Genomic DNA, 19,575 nt, shown 5'->3' with positions numbered 1-19,575 from the left:
CTCTGAATGTAATCTCTATAACCTAACAAGTTCAGTGGGAAGCTGATAGGAAATGAGGGAAGGGAGAGCAGCAGCCTTTTCTTTCAAATCACAAAAAGAATATTCATCCTTCTTCTGCAAGGTCTCAGGGGCTAGAGTTTCTATCTGGCATATAAAACAGACATCAACTTTCTCCTCTTCTCATGTGATTTGAGCCCCTATACAGTAGGAAAATGCCCCAAATAGCAGGTCAAAGACTAGCCTATCATAGGCAGGGTTCTACTTAGTCCTTGTTGAAACTGATCCATTTTGCACGGAATACTGCTTTCCAAACCAGAGACAGTACAGACAAGACTGAACTATCTTACTGAACAATTACAGCACACACTGAGCAGTCCCTGCTCTCATAAAGGTGTCACAATTTGTATTGACTACACTGGTGGCATCTGTGCCTTTATAGTTCTAGCTACCACAGGTAGGCTTGCATTATCCACTTGGCTTTGTCCATCTATTTCTATGAACTGGCACCCTTATGGGTCAGTATAAATGACCAGTTCTAGGTTTTAACCTTTTCAACTAAATTATGGTGACTCACAGGAGAGTTTAAACTTTGATGTTTGCAAAACTTAAGTCTTCTATTGATCTGCAGAAGGGAAAATCATAATTTCTTTCTGTATACAATGCATATGCTGATACCACTCTTTATCTGCAGGTCTGGTTGATTGGATAGGGCTGGGTGATTGGTTGGACTGGATGATCTTGGAGTTCTCTTCCAACCTGGTTGATTCTATGATTCTATGAAATGAGTTACAGAATCATAGAATCATAGAATGGTTTAGATTTGAAATTACTTCAAAGATCATCTAGTTCCAATCCCCTGCCATAGGCAGGGATACCTTCCACTAGTCACTCAAGACCTCATCCCTCCAGGGAGGGAGCATCCACAACCTCCCTGGGCAACCTATTCCAGTGTTTCATCACCCTCACTGTAAAGAACTTCTTCCTAACATCTAGTTTAAATCTCCTCTCTGCCAGTTTAAACCCATTACCCCTCATTCTGTCACTACAATTCTGTTCAATTGAAATAATGATGATCCCAAAGCTTCAATATGAGGTTGACTTCTACACTACACAAACTGTCCTGAGACCAACAATGACTTCGAAGTGTGCCATGAAACTGCTGACTTATGGCACCTCAGTGTTCTTAGCTGATACTAAAAGTTTTCAGAACAGTCTCTCAAACTAAACACTTTTCATCCCTTCTCTTAATCAAATTATGTAATTGTTCTTGTCCAAAGCTAAAAGCAAATAGTAAATAATCAAGTGACATTGAAAACAGTGAGGAAAAAAAAGCAATCTCAAATGTTGATGCTTAGAATCAGATCTCTAGTTTCTTGGTTAATTCTGCAATTTCTGTTTTGAAAGATTCCACATGAATTTTGATGCACTGTGCATGGCATCAGAAGAATGGAAAGATCATATTATGACTGGCTTCTTCATTATCTGACTATTTCTGCAGTTATTTAAACCTGCATTAACTGCCATTTAGTGTTTTGCAGATGTTTTCACAGACAGGAACTGGTAAGGAGGAAAAAATGTAGAGGAAAAGCAGGCTTTGTATGCCTTATAAGCTGGTAGTAATTCCATTAAAAATGTTAGAAAATTTCTCCATAGAAAAACCAAAGCCTTAGAAAAGAGTTATAAGGGGGCATAAATATAGTTATGTAAGCCAGATCAATTGATTTTGTGTTTCTGAAAGTCTGATTGGAAAAAAATGAAGCTAAAGATATGTTACTGTCCTTGAAGAAATCCAGTTTGAAGATGAAGTTCATGCCTGAATGCAGAGAAGCAATTTTGAAAAGTCAAGGTTTGATTTATTGTTCTCTGAAAGGTTGTGTAAAGCTCCTTTCTAAAGATCTCAAAGTTACACAGAGGTGGTTTGCATGATTAAGGGTAATCATAGTTCTCAAGGACTCTTAGAAGACATAGCCACAGCTTGAGGTTTGGTTTTGTTGTTTTTTTTTCCCCTACTGTAACATTTAGCAGGTTTGGGTTTTTTTTTTTTTTCACTCTGAATAGATGGAACATCTTTAATTAATTTGTTCAACATTTGCACTACAGACATATATGCTCCAGCAGTAGCACAGGTGCAGATCTACCATGTCTGATATATACTAATTCTGATCTCATCTATGATAATGTTAATTCCAGTAAACAAGGTTTGAGAGAGCTGAGATATAACACTGCTCTATACACTGTGGTTGACCAAAAATTGTCCCCCAAGAAGCCATTCTTTGGCCAGTCTGCTATGTGGCAGAAAATCTACACCTTACTTGTAAGATTTTAAAGCATGTACCAGCAATGAAAGGGAAAACACAAGACCAAATTAAAGCTAAAGTTCACTGCTTTCAGCAATAAGCTGCAAATATCAGGAGAATTTAGGATTTTGGTTGTTTTATTTGGAGGTGATAAATTTAGGCAGAAGCATAGGTGGATTTGCTTGTAAATGCATGAGGCAGTTATCCTGTGCTGCAAATCAGTGTAGATTCAATGACATTTGTGAAAAACAGAACAAAACAAAAAATATTTCTTACCCTTCAATATGATTTTAGTTCTGTCCAATCACAGTGGCTTCAACTGTTAAAAATCTACCTATACATTCATATATATGCATCCATACATATATACTCAGAAGCTCTTTTCTCCTGGCATTGCACCCTTGCTTGCTCTCATTACCCACTGTACCAACAATCTCAACTCAGGACTTCCTGGCTCTTGGAAATTATATCAGGATTTATTTTAATACAGTGCTTTTGGTATATTTTTGTTTCATTTTCCAGAAAGAAATCATAACAAAATAATAAAACTTGGGGATTGAAGAGAAGCTTGGACTGTGGGCTTGCACTGTCTGATGGAGTCCCATACTTAACTCAGGCCAAAATGTACTACTTTTAGGCTCGAGGTGAGGAGAAAGTTCTTCACTGAGAGAGTCATTGGACACTGGAATGGGCTGCCAGGGGAGGTGGTGGAGTCGCTGTCCCTGGGGCTGTTCAAGGCAAGATTGGACGTGGCACTTGGTGCCATGGTCTAGCCTTGAGCTCTGTGGTAAAAGGTTGGACTTGATGATATATGAGGTCTCTTCCAACCCTGATGATGCTGTGATACTGTGATACTGTGATACTTTTGCAGACTGAGAATCCTACAAAGCAGTGCAGCTTTTCCCAAGCTTTCTCAAAGGAATAGGAGGCTTAATGTAAATTGCATTAGAAAGTAAAAGATTATTTTTATTTACAATTAACATATTAATTAGTCCACAGGTTGACTACTGACTTACTAATATGTTGAATAGTAAGTTGCTTCTACTGACATAGATTCTAGCAAATAGAATCGTAGAATCATAGAATCAACCAGGTTGGAAGAGACCTCCAAGATCATCCAGTCCAACCTATCCCCCAGCCCTAGCCAGTCAACTAGACCATGGCACTAAGTGCCTCATCCAGGCTTTTCTTGAACACCTCCATGGACGGTGCCTCCACCACCTCCCTGGGCAGCCCATTCCAATGGGAAATCACTCTTTCTGTGATGAACCTGAGCCAGATGTTTGGCATCCTACAATAGGCACTTCTAGGCATGCTGACTTTTAAATTATATCTAAGTAGATACCTCAGCCAACTGCTATCTCTGGGCTCTTTACTTGGCACCAGTTTTGTCCTCCTGGAATTATGCTGACCAGATGAGCAAGAATATAATTTGTTGCATGCTGTATGGAGAAGGCTTTTGTATGTTTTTCACCTTTCTGTTTTAAAAATACATTCTAGTAAAAAATATCTTTCTATTCATCTCTTCACTGTGCTTCCAAAATCTACAATAGGATGACAGCTAATTCTGTCACTGCAGAATAGTAGAGCATTTTCATGATATTTGTTGGAGAATGGGAGAAGACCTCTGCTGAGGGAGCAGAGTCACAAGTTGTCACTTTTGGGGTCTGGGAGGGTGATGAGCATGACTTAGCTGTAGTTTATGAAAGTTAATATCTCACTCTTTTGACAGATCCTAAGTAGCCAGACCTTCACTGAAAAGATAAACCATACAGAAACCAGAACATAAAAGTTTATTTTCAAATTACTTTCCTCAATCCTCTAAAGTAAACCATATTGTATTCTTACCATTTAACTTGGGGGAAAAAAATAAAAATCCCAAACAACAAACAAACAAACAAACAAAAAAAAGCCAAGAAGAGCATGATTGTAAGTTTATAGACTGTTAGGTTATCAGCCATAACTATTATGTCCTTTTAGAGAACAAGATAACATACACATGCAGCTCAATAGTGAAAATGTTCTCAAAGACTGCAATATTATCACATGACTGTATTGTGTTCTTAAGAAGTTCTAGAACTGAGAATAAGTGATATCATAACACTATGATACTTATATTAGCATATTCATAGACACAAACATTTCCTCATGAACTCCACTGGTGGAACAAGTTCCCACAGGTTTCCTTCAACACCCATTTTATCTGTGTTTTGGAGGTTTTCACCTCTGCATTGAAATACAGTGACTAATGAACCATGAAGTATTATATTGTGTAAATTTAGGGAGTAAAGCACCTGTAGAAAAGTGAGGCTGAAGAGAAATTGTAGCAAACAAAATTTGTAGCTGTTTGTTTTACTACCCAAACCACTTCATATAGAACTTGGATTTCCAGAAGAAATGTTCCACTCCAGTCCACATTCAGACCATCTTTATATTTGACATTTGCCAGCATTATAGTGCAAAATTATGTTGTAGGTGCAAGGCAAGTCTGATTTTTTTAGCCACTGAGTCATATGAGAGTTAATTCTAGAAGGTGTGCCATTGATGAATAGGTAAAACACCATCATAACAATAAACAACTTTATGATAAAATATAAGTCTCAATATACCTCTTGAAAAGGTGAGGTGTTTGAGAAAAAATAGATCTACTGCCACTTATGCAAAGGGGCATCAAAGTCCCAGATGTTTGCAATAGATATTGTGATCAAACATGGAAAAGAGAAAACTCTATTGATAACAATGAAGACGCCAGACTAAAAACAAAGGGCTTTTTTGGCATAAAAATATGTTTGCATAAAAGCTGCTCTGATTTAATTTGCAGAGGGCGTTTGAACCTCATTTTAAGTTACATCAACTTAATTAGAGATTTTAGACACAAGTGGATGCTTTAAAATGATATAGTTTTAATGGACAAATCTCTCTGAAGTATTGCTATCACTCTGCTAGAACACTGGTTGCCATCAAACCCAGTCATTTTAATTATTAATTTAAAACATTTGTCAATAATTTAAACTGGACATTTTGATTAAAACATAAGGGACATAAGGTCTGGTAGCACGAATATTTTTCAAGCACACCCAAACCACTCTCCAACAGCAGCTATTCTACAAGGTAGGACTGTTCAACTCAGTGTGCTAAATTTTAAGTAATGGCAGGTGTCATACTAGCAATAGAACAAGGGGACACAGTCTCAAGTTGTGCCAGGGTAGGTATAGGCTGGATATTAGGAAGAAGTTCTTCACAGAGAGAGTGATTTCCCATTGGAATGGGCTGCCCAGGGAGGTGGTGGAGGCACCGTCCCTGGGGGTCTTCAAGAAAAGACTGGATGAGGCACTTAGTGCCATGGTCTAGTTGATTGGATAGGGCAGGGTGCTAGGTTGGACTGGATGATCTTGGAGGTCTCTTCCAACCTGGTTGATTCTATGATTCTATGATTCTATGATTCTATTTCTAAAGTAATTCCAGGGTTTATGAAGCTGGCTTTGGTGAGATAATGATAATCAAATCCAACTTTATCTGTAAGACACCAAAGTATGCTTTCTATCCTATACATAAGTGGTAAAACTGTAGTTAATGTATCTGTTTAAGCAGTGCATTTCAGGAAATGTGCGCCAGCTGGAGGGAGTCCAAGTAAGAGAGAGTAACTGACAATTAGGAAACATGACCTATAAGGAACAACTGAAAAAAAAACCCAGGTGTTATTTAAAGGAAGAAAAGAATTCTGAGTGAAAAAAAAATAATTCTTTTTAATATGTAGCAGATGTATGCAAAAACAATAAAAAAGACTAGCGTACAACTAATTAATATGCTTAAACTGCAGTAAGTGACATTTAAGGTAAATGTTGTTGAGTTTTTCCTTATGATAAAGTAATGCAATACTTTAAATAAACTGCTATGATGAAACCACAACCTTAATTGCATTACATTAAAAAAAAAAAGTGCTAAAAACATTATATATGTATGACTGATCTTGCCTTTGGGCCATAGAATAAAACTACCTGACCTCTTATTTTCTTTCAATTCTTGTCTATCAAGATATTTACAGTAAACTTAGCTCCTTCTGCAAAGGCTCCACGATCAGGCCCTAAATCTGTCAAGCTGTTGACAATCATGACGATCAGAAGTGTAACACTTGTAAAAGTGGAATGTGAAATCCTTTACCTCACAAAATGTCAGTGAGAATCTCCTTGAAAATGACATTGTGATATGATCCTGACAAATCCTAGCTGCATCTGAAATGGAAAGATGATTTGACAGTGAACTTTATTTTAGCGTGGCGACTTCCTGCTGTCTGTAACAAAAATAAAGTGCATGATATAGTCAAAATGTCATAAACTCCCACAAGGCCAAAACTACAGTCATATTTCAATTACTATCACTTGTTTCTAACATATTTCAGTTTACTGCTTTAGGGAGTTTGAATGGTAGGATTCATAAATCATGGCAAGGTCAATTTTGTTCTCTTAAGTATACAAATAATCAGTATAATGTAGTTCTTGTTAGACTACCCGTGCCAAGAAAAGAAAATAACCAAGCTATTCTTATTTTAGAACAAACTCTGAGTGCACACTATGTACATGTACCTCTTCTGACAAGTTATCTGAGTGTAGATTAACCTTGGCAGCTGAACTTTGCACATACAAAAAACATATTTTGAGAACGAAAAGGACATTACAGCATTCTAGATAATCCACCATTTATTTCACCCTGATTTCTCCAATTGGCTTTCTTCTCTTGTCTCCAGTTTCACACTAGCATTAATTTTGATTGAAAACTGGTTCAACATGTAGGATAAAAAAAAATTACAGTGGCTTTGGATTGAGTAAAGAAAATGTATGAGTCTGGTGACTTTCACTGAATCATTGCTTTGTGCTGCACAGGTGCTGCAGCTGGACTGGCCATGTGTAACTAAGAATTCCTTCAGAGGGGAACAAAACTTCTCTGCTATTTTGACCTATTCTTATATTCCTGGTTCAGTCTCATTGCTGGAGATGTGGCAGGACCACTTCTTTCTGCGCTAACCCCTGATCTTTGCGTGGTTATTACTAGCAACAGTTCCTGCTCCAGTCTCTTGTAAACTGAGTCTAGGGTAAAGATTATGATCAGGTGTCTGTCCTGCAGCTGTCATTCGTCTGTGCTCAGATGTCAGCAGAGAAGAGAATCTGACTCTTATTTCTGTTACTGCCAGAGACTGCAAATGACATCACTAAATCTGCAGAGACTGACTTCCTAGGTAGCACTGATTCCCTTGCATTTCAAGACCCTCCCTCCAAGCTCGTCAATTTATACACCTTTCTTTTTACCCCAAGACTACGATTAAGTGCTCCTGCAGAAATAGGGAATTCCTTCTGTCCATCATTTTCAGCCTACTAAGCTTTATAGTTTCTCAAATAAATTTTTCCCAAACTGCCTCCTTACCTTGCTTCTCTCATAGTATCACAGTATCACAGTATCATCAGGGTTGGAAGAGACCTCACAGATCATCAAGTCCAACCCTTTACCACAGAGCTCAAGGCTAGACCATGGCACCAAGTGCCACATCCAACCTTGCCTTGAACTGCCCCAGGGACAGCGACTCCACCACCTCCCCGGGCAGCCCATTCCAGTGTCCAATGACTCTCTCAGTGAAGAACTTTCTCCTCACCTCAAGCCTACATCTCCCCTGGCACAACACTGCCAGAGAACTCGGTATGGAAATGGAGGTACTATACAGACATAAATGACAAACATGGAAGCCAAGGCAACTGCCAGTTCCATCCAGCATGAATTTTACCTGAAGGAAAAGGTAGATAACAATGTTGTCCTCTGCCCCTTCATCAGTGGTGGATATGGCAATCCAAGGGGTCAGATCAATCAATTCTGTAATGCTCACACAGCTCCCCTCTCTCTTGCAGCACTTGGGCAAGGTTTAGTGGTCTACTACACATCTTACTAGAAGTGTCTACTGCATCCTTTCCATTTAATTATTTATAGACATTGTCTTGATTTTCTTTGACAATTGCATCCACAATAAAAAAAAAATTAAAAAAATAGCTATGTATCTGGGGTTTACATCTTTCCCATCACTAATTTCTAGGGCTAGTTTCAATTAAGTCTTGTTTTAGCTACCTATTTTTGTACTTAAAAAATGAAATTGCTCAGAAGGAAAGCATGAGTCCTAACCTTTGCAAATAACGTTAATATTTGTTGCTCAGTCATCCCACCACACATTGTTCATGACTAGCAGTGACAGAGACTGCCCTGTTACATTCTTAGGGGGTTTGAAACTGAATGCATGCATCAAAAATACTGTCCCTACAGCTAAGAATTTGCAGTTTAGGACACATTATGGCATAATAAAGCAAAGACTGGGGATAATTTTTTCCATCTCTACAGAAATCTTACTCCTTTAGAAAGCGAACATTTATTGTCTGCAAGGCACTTAGAATAAAATAGATGCAATATAAAATGACAATGAAAAGAAATTTTCTCCCCTAAACTGTTCTACAGAATTTTTCTTCCTAAAGTACTGAAGCAAAAATATATCTGTAACACCTATGGTAACCATGGAGATTATACCAGGCAACATGCATAATAATTCAAAATGTGGCATCAGACAAATGTTCTTTGTCATGACTGGATTATTACATAGAAAAAGGTTTCCCCTAAACAGTTTGCAGAAGCAGGATAGATGTGGTTAATTTCTCAACTCTTTTTTTTTTTTTCGCATGGGAGAAGGGGAAATGTCAGCACTGTTGTATGGGCAGCAGACTAAAACTGCGTTTGTTTTGAAAAGAGCTTAGCTTCTCAGGTTCTTGGTAGCTTTGATTCACAGATATGACTTGCTGAATTTATTTATTCTGTGAATAGTCACATCAAAGAAAACACCATGTTGCCCGTGCAACATAAAAGATGGCCATGGAGACAGATAGTTAAAGAAGAAGTTGTTGTTAATTGTTGTTAATTTTTGTCGGTATTTGTTAGTTCTCATGACTACACACAAATGCACAAAATCTACTTTACAAGCAATTCATGGGTAATTCTAGAATTGCCAAGATTTGGGTAATTTAAGTGTGAGCAGTAAAACAACATTCCTTCACGTTTGGGAGTGTGTTTTTTCTGCTTATTCTTTCTCTGCATGGATGGCATCAAATAGGAAAACAGCTTTCAGTCTGTCAGCTTCTAATGCAGAATTAATACTGATGCAGAGGGGAAGAACTACTGCAATCAAGATATGTCCTAAGAAATAAACCTGAAAATAGGAAATTACTTTTCTGCATACGCAGTCAACTAGAATCTGGTGGTTTGCAGTTGTCTGAGCTACAAAGAGAAATCAATGACGATGCAAAGATGGTGTTAATCCTATTTACTCACGGACAGTGCAGTAAGTGGGTTTCTTTTAAGATGGAAGGAGTATTAAACATATTTTCTTCTCATACACTCTTGAAGCACTGATATGTTTCTCACAGCCACATGCCTATTTTCTTTTTTTCCTTTCCTTTTCTTTTCTTTTCTTTCCTTTTCTTTTCTTTTCTTTTCTTTTCTTTTCTTTTCTTTTCTTTTCTTTTCTTTTCTTTTCTTTTCTTTTCTTTTCTTTTCTTTTCTTTTCTTTTCTTTTCTTTTCTTTTCTTTTCTTTTCTTTTCTTTTCTTTTCTTTTCTTTTCTTTTCTTTTCTTTTCTTTTCTTTTCTTTTCTTTTCTTTTCTTCCCTGCCTCTGCAACTTCTCTTTTCCAATTCCTGGCATTTTTTTTGCCATCCCCGAAATTACAGATTATAGTAAATCTCTTTCCAATTCCTCTTCCGTTTTATTTTGGTGTTGCAATAGTTCACTGTTTCACCACTTTTATAAAACTGGGTTATTTTTGGGGGTTTCCCCATTTATTTTAAGTGACAGGCTTTATTTGTGCTCTCCGACTCCAAAAGGCAATTTCACCCAGCCATCAATAAAGAGAGGTAGAGATGGTAATTAATTCTTTTCCTTTCTGTTCTGTAGAAAGCTACAAAGAGGGCCAGTGTGAAAGCAGGAGTTAATTCAACTACTTAGCCTATTACTTCTGTCCCAGAGGATCTAAATTCCCAGAGATGAGTGGTAATAATGACTTCCATAATTTCCCAAAGCGAGCATTTATCATGCAAAGTTGTTTTCCTAGAAGAAATAATTTTACCCGGCATATTAATTTTAACTTCAATGCGTGGAATTAAAGGAGGTCGACATTCAAATCTGGGAAAAAAAAACAAACCAGAGAGAAAAAGGCATGCTTTGCTTTGTAACTGGCAAGACAGCTGTCATGTAAGTGCTTAGCAACGTTAGAACTGGTCAGAGAGAACTTGGATTTGGAGGCTGCTAACGATTTGAAGAAAGAATTGCAGTGGAGACGGGAGTAGTTGTTTGGGGTTTTTTCCCTTATCAACTAAAACTGTCCTGCGCTGCACACACCTGACAGCATTGTAGTACAATGATTTGATAAAACCACTCAGCGCCCTCCACACGCTCCCGCGGAGAGGCAGGGACGCGGCCACTCTTTTGCCATTGTGCACCTAGGATTAGACTTCTGCAGCCATCAGTGGAAGTCGCACTGGAACACGTCGGATAGTTAAGACAGAGCCCTTCCCAGCTGCTTTTGGGTCAGATCGGAACCTGTGGGGTCCACAAGCCCATGCTCCCGGCGGGACCCTTCACAAGACCCTGCCGATACCGCCCAGAGCAGCCCGCTCGCCGCGCCGCCAATCAGCACCGCCCGCGCCGCCCGGCCCGGCCCCAGCCCATTGGCCTGAGGGCTCCACGAGAGCGGGCGGGGCGGGGAGGCGGTGCCGGGGCGGGCGCGCTCTCGCGGGGAGCCGGGGCCGGCGGGATCGGCGCCGTGGAGGGCGGAAGTGCGCGGCGGGGGCGCGCGGGCGGCGGCGGCGCGCGGGCGGCGGCACCCCAATGAGAGCTCGGGGGGCGGCGGCGGCGGCGGTTAAAGCGGACCCGGGTTCCAGGCTGGAGCTGCAGCGCGGATCCGGGTCTTAGCCCTCAGGTGAGAGCGAGCGTACCTTGGAGCGGCCCCAGGCCTTCAGCCCGCGGTAGTGGAGAGCTCGTCTGTCCCAGTCCCGCTCCTGCGGTGAGAGGAGGTGGGAGCTACTGGCTGCTCTCTGCGGCCTGAGTGGGCCTGGAGTTTATGGCTGGGCATGTAGTTGAGTCCTCACGTTCCCCTCTGTTTTGTGGAGAGAAAGGGAAGTTGTCAACTGGGGAACTGGGACAGCTCCGTTCCTCCCGAGTGTGTGGGGTGAGTAGGGCCCAACGGCTTCTGGGACGCCGAGGCTCGGTTCCTCGGCCGTCGGAAAGCTTTGGAGATGGGGAAAGCAGCGCGTGTAGCCTGTGTGCCTTAGGCCTGCCTGGGAGCCGGAACGGGAGCTGAGGCTCCGCTGCGCTGCAGCCCCTTTCGTGAGCTTGACCACTTAGGCTGCGTCCCGGTGGTGTTGGGGCTGAGGTGGAGTAACTGGAGCTATGTGTCTGCTGTGACTTGTATCTACAAGTGGGGCTCGAGGGAGGGAAAGGGTGAGGAGAGCTGGCCTGTGCGTTTCTCTGGCGAATTCCGTCTATGCAAGCTCCTCTGCCTTCCCTTGGCTCCTCTGGGATAAGTGGTAACGTTTCATCTCTGCGAGATAAACGGAGAGTTTGCGATGTCGATCTCAGCTGAGCCAGAAGTTTCTGAATTTGGCCAGGTTCCCTTAGTGCTGCTCTTTTTATGTCTCAGCCTTACCGGTGTAGATCTTGTAGGAGAAGGGTGGTGCCTGTGTGTGACCTTATCTGGAGAAGGGCAGGGAAAGAGGTTGTGAGACAAAGCAGTATAGTCATGCTTCCTGGACAGCTGATGGAGGCCTAACCAGGTATTTCTGCTGAGGTCCTGTGGAATCAGTTCTGATCCTAAAACCCGAGTTTTGGTCTCAATTTACCCCTGGGTGTTTGCATGGTGGGGGAGAGGGAACAGGGAGATTGTGCGCTAGGATCAGCCTTACCTTTTTCCAAGTCTGTGGTCTGGGTAGCTTTTTGTTTGTTGAACTGTCCAAACATCACTTCATAAGTTCTGAGATCCATGTTTGTCTTGCGAGGGGAGGGAAGTGTCTGTCTGCTCAAGGGCTTGTTCAGAGCCGTGGTTTTCAGGAAAAGCTGCTTTTTCTTGGATGCCTTAGATGCCGCTCCCCTCTGACTGAAATTATCAAAGCTGAGTGAATGAACAAATAACTGGGAAACAGCCTCGTGGTTATTGCAAGGGGGTTGGTCAAAGGCTGAAAGTAACTTGATTGTGGAGAATTTAATACCAACAGCCCAGTCTTACTTGGCAATAGCATCTTTACAGCTTATTTGCTCATAGCAGACTTATTAAAACTTTTGTCTGCTTCTGGTCCCTGTCTATTGAACTTAGATTTTTGCTTATCAGATAATAGCAATTCACCATGGTGGAAGTTTTTTTGCATTTAATTTTTGAGTTAAATATTTCATTTAAGGAATAGAGAAGCTTTTGGACTACTCCTGTAGTAGATTTTTAGGATTAAATTGTACACCTCTTGGAGTAGGCCAGCTTGATTCTCTGTTTTGTGTGCCCACAGAAAAGTGAAGTTGGCCTGTTTTCACTGATTTTATGTATGTATTGCAGAGGAATGTCTAATTTAAAGATTTATCTGGACTGCTTTACAAAAACTCTTAGCTGAAAGCTTAATTTGATCAGACAATACCCTTTTTCAGTTGCCCTTTAAAACTCTCAAACTTGTCTCTAATTGTTAGTGCAGTGATACTGGATAGCTGAGTAGAAGAGCAGTTGAGACACTTTGATTAAATCAAGGCAGTAATGATGGTACACTGCCTAGACAACTTGTATGTGCACACTGAAACCATGGCTGATATATAGATTCTGTGACCTAATGCCTCTCTTGAATTTTTTTTTTCTTTCTTCCAGCTGCAATTTAACTGAATAGGCACTGACAGTTATTTGATCAGACTCTGGATAAAATGGGGAAAATGTTAAGGTCAAGGCTTCACAAGCAACAGAGCTGCCCTGTGAACAGAGCAGAAATGGCTAAGTGATGTAGCAGAACAAGCCATAACATTACGATTAGGGAATCTGGTTTAGTTTATTGTCTTTTTGCTTTATCCACTGCATAGAAAGTGAACACTTTACATTTCTGCTTCAAATTTGACTTTTTCTTAATAACTGCATTCAAACTTCATGTGGCTAAGTGAATTGCTTTCTCTTATGCAATTAATGAATCTGAATTAGTGGGCTTTTCATAGCAAAAGCACTGAAGGAGCTTCTTTCTCCTGGCAGCTGTGCAGGAGGTAGGCACTAATGGGAATGCAAGCCTGTAGTAGTATCCATGTAAGCAAATGGTGCCTGAGGGTGTTTTGTGCCTGGAGCAAACAACTCAGGATAGGAGTAGTAGTCTCCTGAGGCTTGAGTAAAGGGCAGTGGCTGGGAAGGCCACAAAAGTAACTAGCGTGGGTGCTTGCTGCTTTAACTTGTGTGCCAGAGTTGAAGTAACTTCCACATGATTGACTTATGGAAGGTGCTGATCCTAATTATCAGCCAGGTTAGATAGCAACTATATTCTCCAGTACTGTCCTGCTGATAAACTCAATTTTTTCAAGTTTTCTCTCTTCACCCACCTTTCACCCACCATGTGTCAGACATATGGTAACTCTTCTACACCACCATTGAACAGTGGTGATAAGATTCCATAGCTTGCTCTGCTATTGTGTGGGGAAGCAAGGTCAGCAAACAAGCTTGGCTGTTTCACTTGCCTAGTGGCAATAATCAATTCTGGTGCTTTGGTGGCGCAGTTGATACAAGTCTCTTGATAGGAGGCTATGGAGCAGGTACTTAAAAAGTACTTGCAAGTAGCTGCCGAAGAGCAATCATTTTGTTGGTAGCTCCTTTTTAGCCCATTAAACAGAGCTAAGCAAATTTCATCCATGCTTGCCCCAGAAATATCAAGTTGTCTTGTCACTTAAGCAAAATAAACCTATATAATTCATGTGTTTCTCTTTGTTCTTACAAATACTGCTTTAATAGTGACATTAGAGGATCTGTTTTGTCTCTTGTGCCTGAGAAGTGCAAACACATTTTTCAAGACCTGTCAGAATCAAAGTCATGAAGTCATGCAATATGAGAGTGGCATTTAGGCTGTTGTCTTAGTGACTTGAATCTTCACAGTGACTAAATGCTTGTTCAGAACAGTTACTTCCAACTGTTTTATGTCTACCTTGAGCCTATAGCCTTCCTAGTGCTTGCTGAAGTGGCTGAGAAAGGTGCAAATAGTGGTTTAATTACAAGAATCAGGCTTAATGGAAATGCAGTCTTGACTAGGAATCTTTGCAGGATCAAAAGTTAGACTTCACAAATCAGTCTGGGATTGTAAGTGATCTGTTACTTTGTTAATTAATGTTGCTGTCACTTGATGTGATTAGTATGAAATATTTCAAGCTACTTAATGTGCAATGAAATGAGAGTTTGTAATATGTTCTTAAATTTGGAATGTGGAAGAACTTACCAGTAATCAGAGAACTGGGAAGAACATGCTGAGTTACGGAGGTGTGTGATTCATCTGTTCTCTAGCTCTTTATATGTATCTTTACCTATAGTGGAAAAGATCATTCCTCAGTGGACTACTGGAGGTCTACACTTATCCCATCTATAACTGAGTATGGCATTACAAGATTATACTTAAAACATGTTAAAGCATCTTTAGAAGTTTGATTGTAGGAGCTACCTGGACTCTGGGTTGTAGAACACTAACCAAAGTGGCTTTTAAAAAAATATTTTGGTTTATAAGGTGTGGTGGTTTGGGTGTTACCTGCCCCCCCCCCGACATTTTGGAAATCAACTGGACTAGAATCAGCTGTCTGTGGAAATTGAGCGAAGCTTATATTTACAGCTTAGCAGACTGTACAAGCAGATATTTACAATCTATACAGAAATATGCAAGGTAAAAGGTAATACAGAAATGCAACACCCCTCCCAGAAACCTGAGTCCCCAGGAGGGGCTCCCAACTGCCCTTCCATCTCCCACCCCTCAACCTCACCCCAGATGTTGCCTTGTGCCCCAAGGAAGAATGGAGGGTCGGCCAGGGGGGTTAGGAAGCAGGTGGATTGATCAGAGAGACAGAGGGTGAGGTTAGAGAGAAAAATGCATCTCACAGCCTGGACAGAGAGTGACTCTCTAACCGATGTTTGGATTCTTGCTCTTGTACCTCTCAGCAAGCCTATGAGTGAAGTAGACATCACCATTGTTTTCCTTTCATAGCCTGTAATATAGTTCTTCTCAAAAAAACATTCAAGCTAGCTTCAAACTAGCACATAAGGTTAATACTACCCTGCCTGGCAGAGCAATGTCTTGGGCACCACTCTGAAGTACACATTTAACAGGTGAAGTGTTTTTAACTCAAGCTGCATGCCAGTTACCTCACCTCTTGAGGAAAAAAATGTGTTTTTTCTATCTAGGGAAGCTTCTCTGGGCCCCTCAATTCAAGAAAGATGTTGAGGTGCTGTAACATGTCCAGAGAAGGGCAACAAAGCTGGTAAAGGGCCTGGAACACAAACCCTATGAGGAGAGGCTGAGGGAGCTGGGGTTGTTTAGCCTAGAGAAGAGGAGGCTCAGGGGTGATCTTATTACTGTCTGCAACTACCTGAAAGGACATTGTAGCCAGGTGGGGGGTGGCCTCTTCTCTCAGGCAACCAGCAATAGAACAAGGGGACACAGTCTCAAGCTGTGCTGGGGTAGGTATAGGCTGGATGTTAGGAAGAAGTTCTTCACAGAGAGAGTGATTTGCCATTGGAATGGGCTGCCCAGGGAGGTGGTGGAGGCACCGTCCCTGGAGGTCTTCAAGAAAAGACTGGCTGAGGCACTTAGTGCCATGGTCTAGTTGACTGGATAGGGCTGAGGGATAGGTTGGACTGGATGATCTTGGAGGTCTCTTCCAACCTGGTTGATTCTATGAAACTTCTATATTAGACTGACTAATTCTGAAATACATAGTGATTTCTGATACATCGTTTTCAGCTGAACTGCTTCTGCAGTTCCCCATGATGGTGTTCCCCTGTTATTTAGTGTTCTTGCCTTACTGTGAGATCCAGTTTTGAGCAGGTAAGGAATTCTCATTAATATAGTCACTGAGAAGTCTCCCTGACTCATGTCAGCCTTCTACTTTTATCTGCCATATTGTAAAGTAGATTAGTCAAGCAGTTGGACGACATGGTCTTTCAAAGGCAGGAATGGGTGCTTGAAGTTATTAGACATAAGTTAAGTTACTATTGATGATATTGCACATATTCATCTTCGTTTACTTTGTAAAACATGGATCAAGCAGTAATCTCGTCCAACTCTTAAGCAAAAATACTGTCTTCTGATAGTAGCTATTGTCTGCTGACCATATCAACTGTTATAATCTTGTAAATAAATACAAGTTAAGGTTTCCAGTGAAGTAGTTAGTAATGTAAATATTTTAGCTCTGCTGTACTACTACTTAAGCAAGTTGTCAATGAGGCACTCCAAATGTTCCTCACAAGTAGGGTTTGTAGTAACTGCCTGGATGGGGCACAGTCTTGAGTTGTAGTTAATGAGACTGGAATACACTTCTGAGGTTTACTTCAGCCCTTCTGCCGACTGCTGATCTTGACCCATAAACTGTCTGATCCATCCCATCCACCCCTAGGTAGAACTGCCATGCATTCCTGCATTTCTCATGGGAAGGGCAGCTCTTTTGCCGTGTCTTCCTGGCCTGTCTGTCCTAAGGAGCCTGTAGCCATTCACTTTAATCATGAGAGTTATCCTGGCTCATCTCTGATCCTGAAGATGTTGACACCCCTGCAGCTACACATGCCACCAATGTCTCCAGTTCATTCCCTGTCCTGCGTACACTGGTATAGAGAAGAACTGTTGTGCTGATTTCCCTGGGAAGGCTTAAGAGTTATGAGAATATGAGTTATCAGAATAGTAGATTTCATTCTGGTAGTGTGATCTGTGGAGAGGAGGAGTGTCTCAAAAGTGCAAGAAGAAGTCTGTAGTTTATGTTCTGTATTTTCCTGTGACCTGTCCCTGGCTAGATCATAAAGGGAAGTGTCTTAAACTGTGTCCTCACTTCTGTGTTGAAGTCGGGTGGTTCTGAGTTGACTGTCTGCTACACACCCACCCACCCAGAGTTACCAAGAGCCACGTAGTATTGTGCTACTTTTCCTTCTATATCACTCTTAAGGCTCTGTGATTGAAGAGCACAGGCAGTTGAGGACAAAACAAGGGGGAATGGCCTCAAGCTGAGACTGGATAGGTTTAGATTGGACATTAGGAAAGTTTTTCAGAGTGGTCAGGCACTGGAATGAGCTGTCTGGGGAGGTGGAGTCACAAACCTTGGATGTGTTTAATGGTCGTTTAGATGTGGTACTGAGGGATATGGTTTAAGGTGAAACTTGTAGAGTTGGGCTGTAGATTGGACTTGGTGATCCTGGCTGTCTTTTCCAGCTTGGATGTCTCTGATTCTGTGATTTGGCTGTAAATGCTTCTACAGTGGTAGGCAGAGTGCTCTCAATGAGGGAGACCACAGATAATACTTATAAGGGAAATTCTCCACAGTTTCATCATTTTATTAACTTTACACTTACAGTGGAGATAGTGAATTTGCAGGTGACCCCTCTATTGGCATAAAAATCCAGTTTCCATTTTGAAAGTAGTAATACTGTTTTTTGGCTTTAAGGTATATGAATACAGTAGGCTGGAAAACTGCATGCTTTTTGTTATGGAAAACGTCTGTTTTTAGTCCAGCAGAATGGTAGCTTCTGGTATGTGCTGAATACCTTGGTGCAGTGTTCACTCTTACCTTTTGGGGAAACTGAAGAAATATGCTGAAAGGTGACTTAACACAGTAGCTAAGTTCTAATTAACTAGTAATTATCCAAAGTACTCACTTTTTTGTTACTTTGTGTGATGCAAGTGCATTGATTGAAAGATAGGGAAAAGGTTCAGTGCTTGGCACTTGTGTGGTGTGCCTGAGGGACCTTAGTGACTCATGGTATACATCTGTGAACCCTTCACTTAAGTGCATGAAATAGTGGAAGTATTTTCAGAGGCTGAGAGGAGATGGTATTCTGTACCTTGACAGTTAAAAGTAAACTCAAAGTAGGGGTTTATTACACATCTACCTCCAACAAATGGGAGCATGACAATGTGGCTTACTTATCGCCAAAAAGATGTGAGCGTGAGGCACTGGCTTTAGTTTAGGAGCAAGAAATGTCGTCGTATGGGCAGAGGGATGAGAGGAGAAAACTTTGCTTGGTAATGCTTCCTGAGAGATGACAAATTAAATTCTGCAACTCTGTACCATGGCTTTTGGCTGAATTTGTGTTAGAATCTGCTAGGTCAGTGTTAGTGGCAATTTCCTAGTGGCTGTGTAATCCACAGAATTAATACCTGAAACCATGTTATAACCTTGTACTGATGTAGGATTTGAATCATAAGTTGTTTTGAACTCTAGCATGCCTCTTGAGGCACTACACAAGCTGAGATTTGTCTTATCTTTTGTATTTAATCTCCCAGATATCTGACTTTAAAATGGATATTAGATTAACCATCTGAAAAAAAAAAATCCTAACTGAAATAGGCTTTACAAGTCAATGGGGTTGAGGCTGTTGTCCAGCTCCATTGCCCAAGTGTCATTTCTTTCTGGTATGATCTTAATTGACTAGTGTTAGAAATAGTGTCATAATTAACCTTAAGTAGTTAAGCAACTAGACAGTGACCACCACAGTGACAAACTGTCATCATAGTAGTGCTGATGAGTTGTATTAACTTGGTCTTTGTAGATTTTCAGCAGGTTTTTTTAGTAGAGTGAGAGTGGTGTGGAAGATCCTTCCCTTTTCTAGTGTCCAAAATGCCTTCTGGGCACTAATACTAGACTTGGAAGCTTCCCAAAAGTACTTACAGGTCTGGCTAGGTACCTCTCTACAGAAGTGGTTGTAGTTGTAATGGCATTATTGTCATGGCTTCGTGTAGCACTGTTCTTGAAAGCACCAAGCAGAATATACTTAGTATCTGCCAGTTGCTCTGTACAGAGTGATATTGCAAGTGGGTTGGTGGTTTCATAGTTTTGTGGGGAAAAATATAAATAATCTATATATGCTTGTGTGCAATCTGTGAAAAAGCAAGGTATTAAAAGGCCAATGCAATGCAGTTTTAAATCAAAATAATAAACCTCTTAGGCTAAAATTCAGGGAGACTGTGATGGACATGGATCATCCCTAAAGGTCACCTCTTGGGAGAAACTTCACTTTAG

At 40.9% G+C, this 19,575-nt stretch overlaps 1 protein-coding gene across 3 annotated transcripts in view; it reads left to right on the top strand.

Moving 5' to 3' along the window:
• The window catches only part of RALB (RAS like proto-oncogene B), a 54,922-nt gene that overhangs the window by 15,574 nt on the left and 19,773 nt on the right, over positions 1-19,575 (top strand). Inside the window, exon 1 of one of the 3 annotated variants that reach the window (XM_064157506.1) lies at positions 11,182-11,293. The exons of 1 other annotated variant lie outside the window; for it this stretch is intronic. The gene's annotated coding sequence lies outside the window, so the exon portion shown is untranslated. Of the gene's footprint in view, positions 1-11,181; positions 11,294-11,329; positions 11,388-19,575 lie in introns of those variants that run through there. One more of the 3 variants, XM_064157524.1, reaches the window with a different exon arrangement.

Source organism: Pogoniulus pusillus, chromosome 2 (genome assembly GCF_015220805.1).
Source record: "Pogoniulus pusillus isolate bPogPus1 chromosome 2, bPogPus1.pri, whole genome shotgun sequence".
Classification (NCBI taxonomy): domain Eukaryota; kingdom Metazoa; phylum Chordata; class Aves; order Piciformes; family Lybiidae; genus Pogoniulus; species Pogoniulus pusillus.
Note: the sequence above shows the minus strand (reverse complement) of the source record. Positions and strands in the feature narration are given on the sequence as shown.